Below are 6817 nucleotides of genomic sequence, written 5' to 3'. Positions count from 1 at the left end.
TTATAACACAAATGAGAGTTAAGAAGTCCTGTCTTTGGCTCAGCGGTTTAGCGCTGCCTTCAGCCCAGGGCCTGATCCTGGAGACCCGGGATTGAGTCCCACGTCGGGCTCCCTGCATGGAGCCTGCTTCTCCCTCTGCCTGTGTCTCTGTCTCCTTCTCTTTCTCTGTTTCTCTCATGAATAAATAAATAAAATCTTTAAAAAAACAAAAAAACAAAACCAAAAAAACAAATGAGAGTTAAGAAGTCCTGTCTTTATCCTAAGAGATTCTTTTTTTTTTTTTTTTTTTAAACCACTGTTGTTGTTTTTTAATTGGTCAGCATTGGTAGGAGTTTGAGTTTGTTACAAAACCAGGCCACTGGCCTATGGAATGTGAGGGGAGGGGTCCACTCCGTCAGATGCCAGCACCAGGACCCTGCAGCTTGGTGCCCTGTGGCGGGCCGTCCTCACCTGTGGGAAGGCGACAGGGCCGCACAGATGGTGGCTCAAAGGGAAGCGGTCCCTGGACGCAATTCCTTGGCGTTGGCGAAGGGCTTCTCCACCTCAATCTTGCCACCGTCTGCAATCGTCACATCCTGCACGGGCTTGTCCTGTCTGTTTTCGTGCTCTCCACCTTCTGTACTACCTCCATGCCTTCCAAAACTTTGCCAACGCCACGTGCTTGCCATCTAGCCAGGCGGTCTTAACCCTCGTGATAAAGAACTAGGAGCCGTTGGTGTCTTTGCCTGCATTGGCCATGCTCACCCAGCCAGGCCCATAGTGTTTCAGCTTGAAGCTCTCACCAGGGAAGCATTCACCATAGATGCTCTTTCCTCTAGCGCCATCTCCCCGGGTAAAGTCTCCACTCTGGATCATGAAGTCCTTGATCACACGATGGAATTTGCTGTCTTTGTAGCCAAATCCTTTCTCCCCCATGGCTAAGGCCACAAAATTATCCACTGTTTTTGGAACAGTCTTTCCAAAGAGACCAATGACCACCCAATTCATTTTTTTTAAAGATTTTATTTATTTATTAGAGACACAGAGAGAGAGAGAGAGAGAGATTGAGAGAGAGAGAGAAGCAGAAACACAGGCAGAGGGAGAAGCAGGCTCCATGCAGGGAGCCCGACATGGGACTCAATCCCAGGTCTCCAGGATCACACCCTGGGCTGAAGGTAGGCACTAAACGCTGAGCCACCGGGGCTGCCCTTCATTTCCAATTCAAAGGTCGAAGTACACCTTGACGGTGACTTTGGGCCCCTTCTTCTTCTCGCCCGCCGTGGAGGGATCTGGCAACAGCAAGAAGAAGATGGAGCCCATGACGAGGGTGGCGGTGAAGAGAACCTTCATGTTCCACTCGGAGAGGCGCAGCATCCACCAGACTTACCCTAAGAAATTCTTAATCTTTCCTATTGCCTTTGTCCCACTCTCAATGGGTCAGGTAAATGTAAGAGAAAACCCATCTATTTTACCTGTTGTGATTTCAGCTATAGCAGGCCTCCTCTTAATTATCATCTTCCCAGGGGTTTATATGAACCAATTATTTCGCAAGGCCCTCCTGCCTCTGCAAGAAGTGTGCATAGTTGGAGCGTCTGGCTGGCTCAGTTGGTGGAACATACAACTCTTGATCTCTGGGTTGTGGATTTGAGTCCCACACTGGGTGTAAAGATTATTTAAAAATAAAATCTTAAAGAAAAATAAAGAAGTATACATGGTTGTCCCAGGAAGGTGCCCACAGCTTTCTAGATCTGTCACTTTGTCTGAAAGCCAAAGTGTCCTCTTAGAGTGGACAACCAGTCTAGAAGACACCAGAAGAGACTAAACACTCATCTCAGCCTAGGTATTGGGAAGAAACTGGAGGGATGGTGGGATGGGCCCTAACCTGGGGTACAGTAACCAAGGGTCGATGGCACCAATCCCATCTGTACTGGAAGGGCTCCTACTGGAGACACTCATCCCCCCACTCCTTGACTCCAAAATCTAAGCCTTTTTGATGCCTGGGACCTAGGGGGAGCGGGCATAAGGCTGTTCTCTGACCCGCACACTGGAGAAGGAGCCCCAGTGAGAATTGTAGTGGGCAGGATTTGCTGAAAACCACCTGTGGCCTGCCACTGGAGAACGCTACCAGAATCAGGTGCCAGCTTTGGAGGCTCTGGCCCATCTTTCTGAGAGGGACCAGCCTGGGAAGTAGGCCAAACCCTTGGCCTTCAGGAGATTCATTTCTGGGAAGAGCAGTATTGGGAGGGGAGTTTGAGATAAGGCTATAAACTATGAATATCTTTTAAACAGGCCACTTTATTGCTTTATAATTTTTTTAAACTTTTAAATGCACCTCCTTAGGGGGTGCCCAGGTGGCTCAGTCAGTTGAACCAGCCACTTTAGATTTTGGCTTAGGTAGACATCTAAATAAATTTTACCTATTTGAAAAAGAGAGAGACAGCAAGTGCAAGCAAGGGGAGAGTTCGTGGGATTGGGCCCCTGTGTCTGGCTCAAGGCTCTATTTGGGATCAGCTTGAGATTCTTTCTCTCTCCCTCTCCCAAGGCCCTCCCCTTCCCCCGTTTGCACTTGCTCTAAAATAAATAGATAAAATCTTTAAAATAAATAAATTAAATAAATGCACCTCCCTAAAACTAGGTTCAAGAATGATATTCCAGAGACGCCTGGGTAGCTCAGTAGTTGAGCGTCTGCCTTTGGTTCAGGTTGTGATCCCGACCGAGATTGGGCTCCCTGTGTCAGGCTCCCCATTGGGAGCCTGCTTCTCCCTCTGCCTATGTCTCTGCCCTTCTCTGCATCTCTCATGAATAAATAAATAAATAATCTTTAAAAAATGATATTCCACAGACAAACATACAACATGCCTATCCTCAGAAATTTATCTTTGTTGTCTGAGGCAAGTAAAATACACCCAGGGAGCCCCAAGGGTCTCAGTGCTCTATTGTGGCAAGAAGACCCAGCGTCCTATTGGATTACAGTTTCAAGCAGTTCAGGGGCGCTGGTTCTAAGTCCTGGGCTGAGGAAGGAGGGATGCAAAAAAGAGCTGGGGAATGTGCAGCCCTCCTCTCAGACCAAGTGATCCTGGTCCCCACTCATTCCTAAATGCCCGCCTGTACATGCTACACTTTTTATTCCTTCCTTTTTTATTATTATTATTTTTTATTTATTCATGAGAGACACAGAGAGAGACATAAGGCAGCGGGAGAAGCAGGCTCCCTGCAGGGAGCCTAATGTGGGACTTGATCCGAGAACCCCAGGATCACGACCTGAGCCAAAGGCAGACGCTCAACCACTGAGCCACCCAGGTGCCCTCTTATTCCTTCCTTTAGGAGCATCCATTAAGTGCCTGACATTCAACATCCGGTGTCATCCAGGCACTGGGGTCACAGAGATGAACAAGCTGGTACTCCCTGCCAACAAGATGCTCACAGACTAGGTACGGAGACAGACTGGGGAAAAGCTACATAGAAACTACACTATAAACACCAAGATACCCCAGTTTCCAGGGCTTTCAGCCCACTTGGCAAGTACACCACACACACACATGCACATGCATACACACATGTGCACACGCACACACACATATCCCGACAATCTGTATGGCTGTGAGCAAGTACACAGAAAACACAGACCATAAAGTAATAAACATATGGAAGATAAAAGAAATGGATTATTTGAATGTCCAGGGTAAGCCTTTTTTTTTTTATGGCTATTGTAGAAAGATAAGTAATGGGTGTTCTTGCCCAGAATAAGGGGTAGTAAGAAAGAACTTTGGAACAGGACAGGGACTGCAAAAGTAGGGGTTCCAGGTATCTGGTGCAGCAACTGGGGAGAAAGTGGGAATCAAGCTGAAACCACCAGGCTAAGGTGGCTGGGGCTGAGTGAATGGGGTAGGCAGGGTTATGGGAGAAGCCACATCCAACAGAGAACAAAGAATGCAGGCTGGAGAGCCAGACAGGCCTGGGTTTGAATCTCAGCCCCACCAACTACCAGCTGTGTGATTTTGGCCACGTTACTTAACTTAGCTTTGGCTCCCTTACCTTTTAAAATCTGGCTAATGATAGTGCCCACATAATAAGGTTGTTGGAAGGATCAAATTAGATAAGGCTTGTAAAACATTTAGGTCTACACTGGCACGTGGCACATGGTTATCACTTAAGGTAGCTAACAACAACAGCACAGGATAGTCAAGCCGCCTGCCTGCATAGCCCCCTGGGGCTCTGGGCTTTCCTATCCAAAGCTGGCACAGGCCTGCTATGTCCTTCTCTACTTCCCTCCACATGCTGCCCTTTGCCCAGTTTTCCGTCTGCTAAATCAGCAAAGAATTGTGAGAATCACAGTCAGAAGCACCCCACCTGCCACCTTCCAACGGCTGCTGGAAGCCCACACTCCTCTGCTGTCTGGGGCAGTCACCCTGAGCCGAGGCCAGCAGGTAGACAGAACTAGTCTCAAACATCTTTCTGCTACACATGAGTCACCCCGGGGAGCTGTGGGTGGAGTGAAGTGCTGGTGGTCTCTGCCTCCACCAACTCACCCTGCCCTGCTCTGCCCCACCTGTTGGTTCAAGGAGGAGGGATGCGCCTCGAGGGTGGGGCAGGGCCGTGCTTCTTGGGATGTCCTGGGGAGCCAGGAACACATAGTTGGAGCCCAGTAAGTGTTTGTTTAATCACAGGGGAGCCCCAGCAATTCTTATAGCCTGAGTCAGGACTCTGAGATGGGAGCCAAATTCCCACGAGAGAACCCTGAAGAGGCCTTTAGTTCTGCCCTAAGAGCCATTTCAAGGGAAATCTTTCAACCCACTTTATAATAATGGCGATTAATGTTTCATGCACACACAGACACGCACAGAGTCTACAAAGCATGAGAGATATATTAAAGCATGTTGTAAACTGCAGAGTTGTACATCTAGTATGTTTATTTATTTAAGCCTATAAACAGAAATACCAAGACAATCAGGATAGGTGCTATCTCCACATTGAGGAAACTGGCTGGCAGGGGGGTTATGGAAATAGTCCAAGGTCTCACTGGGCAGAAATCTAGGTCATCTCACTGTTCTATCACACCATGCAGTTCAGTAACAAATTTACTGGGTCCCAAGTGCTGTGGTGGCACAGAGGTGGGGGGTCCGTTAGAAAGAACCGGGCAGAGCCCTGGGAGGAGCTAACATCCTGGAAGGGGAGGGACCCCAAATGGCCCCAATACTCAGCCCTGTGTGATCACCTGTCTCACCACCCTGTCTCCTCACGCCAGCCATTGCTTTCCTAGTCTCATGCCTTCCCTCAGCTTCAGCCACTGCATGGATTGATTACAGATCAGTCAGCCTGTGGCTCTCCAAAAGCTATATCCCCAGTCCCAGGGCTCCCCTGAACTCCAGAGCTGTAGACCCAAGTGCCTCCTGCACACTTTTGACATGGGGGCCTCCCAGCATCATTCACTGGGTAAGTTCAAGATCCCCAAGATCCCCACCCTCCCCAGTACCAGTTCAGCATCCTGCATTCCCCGTCTCAGATGATGGCACTCCTCATCCAACCACCTAGGGGTCATTCTTGCTGTCTATCTCCCCCACCCACATGGCCATTTGATGGCCAAGTTCTGTCCCATTCCCTCCAAAACATCTCTCAAATCCAGCCCTTCCCCTCCTCCTCCTGTCTTGTCCTCCATCAGGCCCTAATCTCTGCAATAATAACCTCCTGACAGTCTACCTGTCTCCAGTCTTATCTCTCGCGAATCTATCCTCTGCGGTCACAGGTCCTTCCCCGCTTCAAACCCTTCAAACCCTCCTCTAGTGGTTCCTCCCTGTCTGCAGGGGTGAAGTCCAAGTTCCTTCATGAGGCTCCTCCCTATGATAGGACCTTTCCACCTTTACAGTCTCCTGGCTGGCCACTCCTTGCCCCAAACTTTTTACTGCACAAATGCTGGCCTGCCTTCACTGCCACTGCCACCACCAGCATCATCAGCGTGAGACCCGTTGGTCGGGGTGCCCTCTTGAAATTCTTCCATCATAAAAAATTATTTATTTATTTATTTATTCGTTCATTTAAAGGTTTTATTTATTATTTATTCATGAGAGACACAGAGAGAGAGGCAGAGGGAGAAGCAGGCTCCCTGCAGGGAGCCTGATGCAGGAAGGAGCCCAGGACCCCAGGTTCACTCCCTGAGCCAAAGGCAGATGCTCAGCCACAGAGCCACCAGGGTGCTCCTGCAGCTCTTTTATTTTATTAATTCATTTATTTTTTAAAAGATTTTATTTATTTATTCATGAGAGATAGAGAGAGAGAGAGGCAGAGACACAGGCAGAAGGAGAAGCAGGCTCCATGCAGGGAGCCCGACGTGGGACTCGATCCTGGGACTCCAGGATCAGGCCCTGGGCCGAAGGCGGCGCTAAACTGCTGAGCCACCAGGGCTGCCCCAGCTCTTCTTTTGAAGACTCGACATAGGTGTTATCTTGGGGATGCCTCTCCTTCCCCGCCCTAATCTACCCAACAGGTAGCAGGTACTCAACACATGTCTATCAGAGAAACTCAACGGGAAGGCAAAATGTGACAAGTGCCACCCACAAACGACGACGGACGTAAAGCCAGGCAAGGCGGGAAGGAGGCATTTCTAACGGCCTCCGGGTGTCCAGGGTCAGCGCTAGGACCCTCTCGGCGAGCCAGGTAATCCTAGCACCGGAGGCTCGGTGGCCACCTAGCCGCAAGCGGCGGGTGTCAGCTCTCGGGCGCCCCCTGCCGCGAGCTCGCCGCCCCTGCAGCCTTTTCTCGGCGCCCCGCCCCTCTCCAGCCCTGAGCCCGCCTCGCGTCTCCCATTGGCTGACTCCCGTCCTCCCGCCTCTCCGGGCTCAGC

The 6817-nt window shown here is 49.9% G+C and overlaps 1 pseudogene; it reads right to left on the bottom strand.

The window, feature by feature from the left end:
• Window positions 1-470: 470 nt before the first annotated feature.
• LOC140606616 (peptidyl-prolyl cis-trans isomerase B-like) lies at window positions 471-1368 on the bottom strand (annotated as a pseudogene).
• Between the last annotated feature and the right edge of the window lie 5449 nt (window positions 1369-6817).

This window comes from Canis lupus, chromosome 16 (genome assembly GCF_048164855.1).
Source record: "Canis lupus baileyi chromosome 16, mCanLup2.hap1, whole genome shotgun sequence".
NCBI lineage: Eukaryota > Metazoa > Chordata > Mammalia > Carnivora > Canidae > Canis > Canis lupus.
Note: the sequence above shows the minus strand (reverse complement) of the source record. Positions and strands in the feature narration are given on the sequence as shown.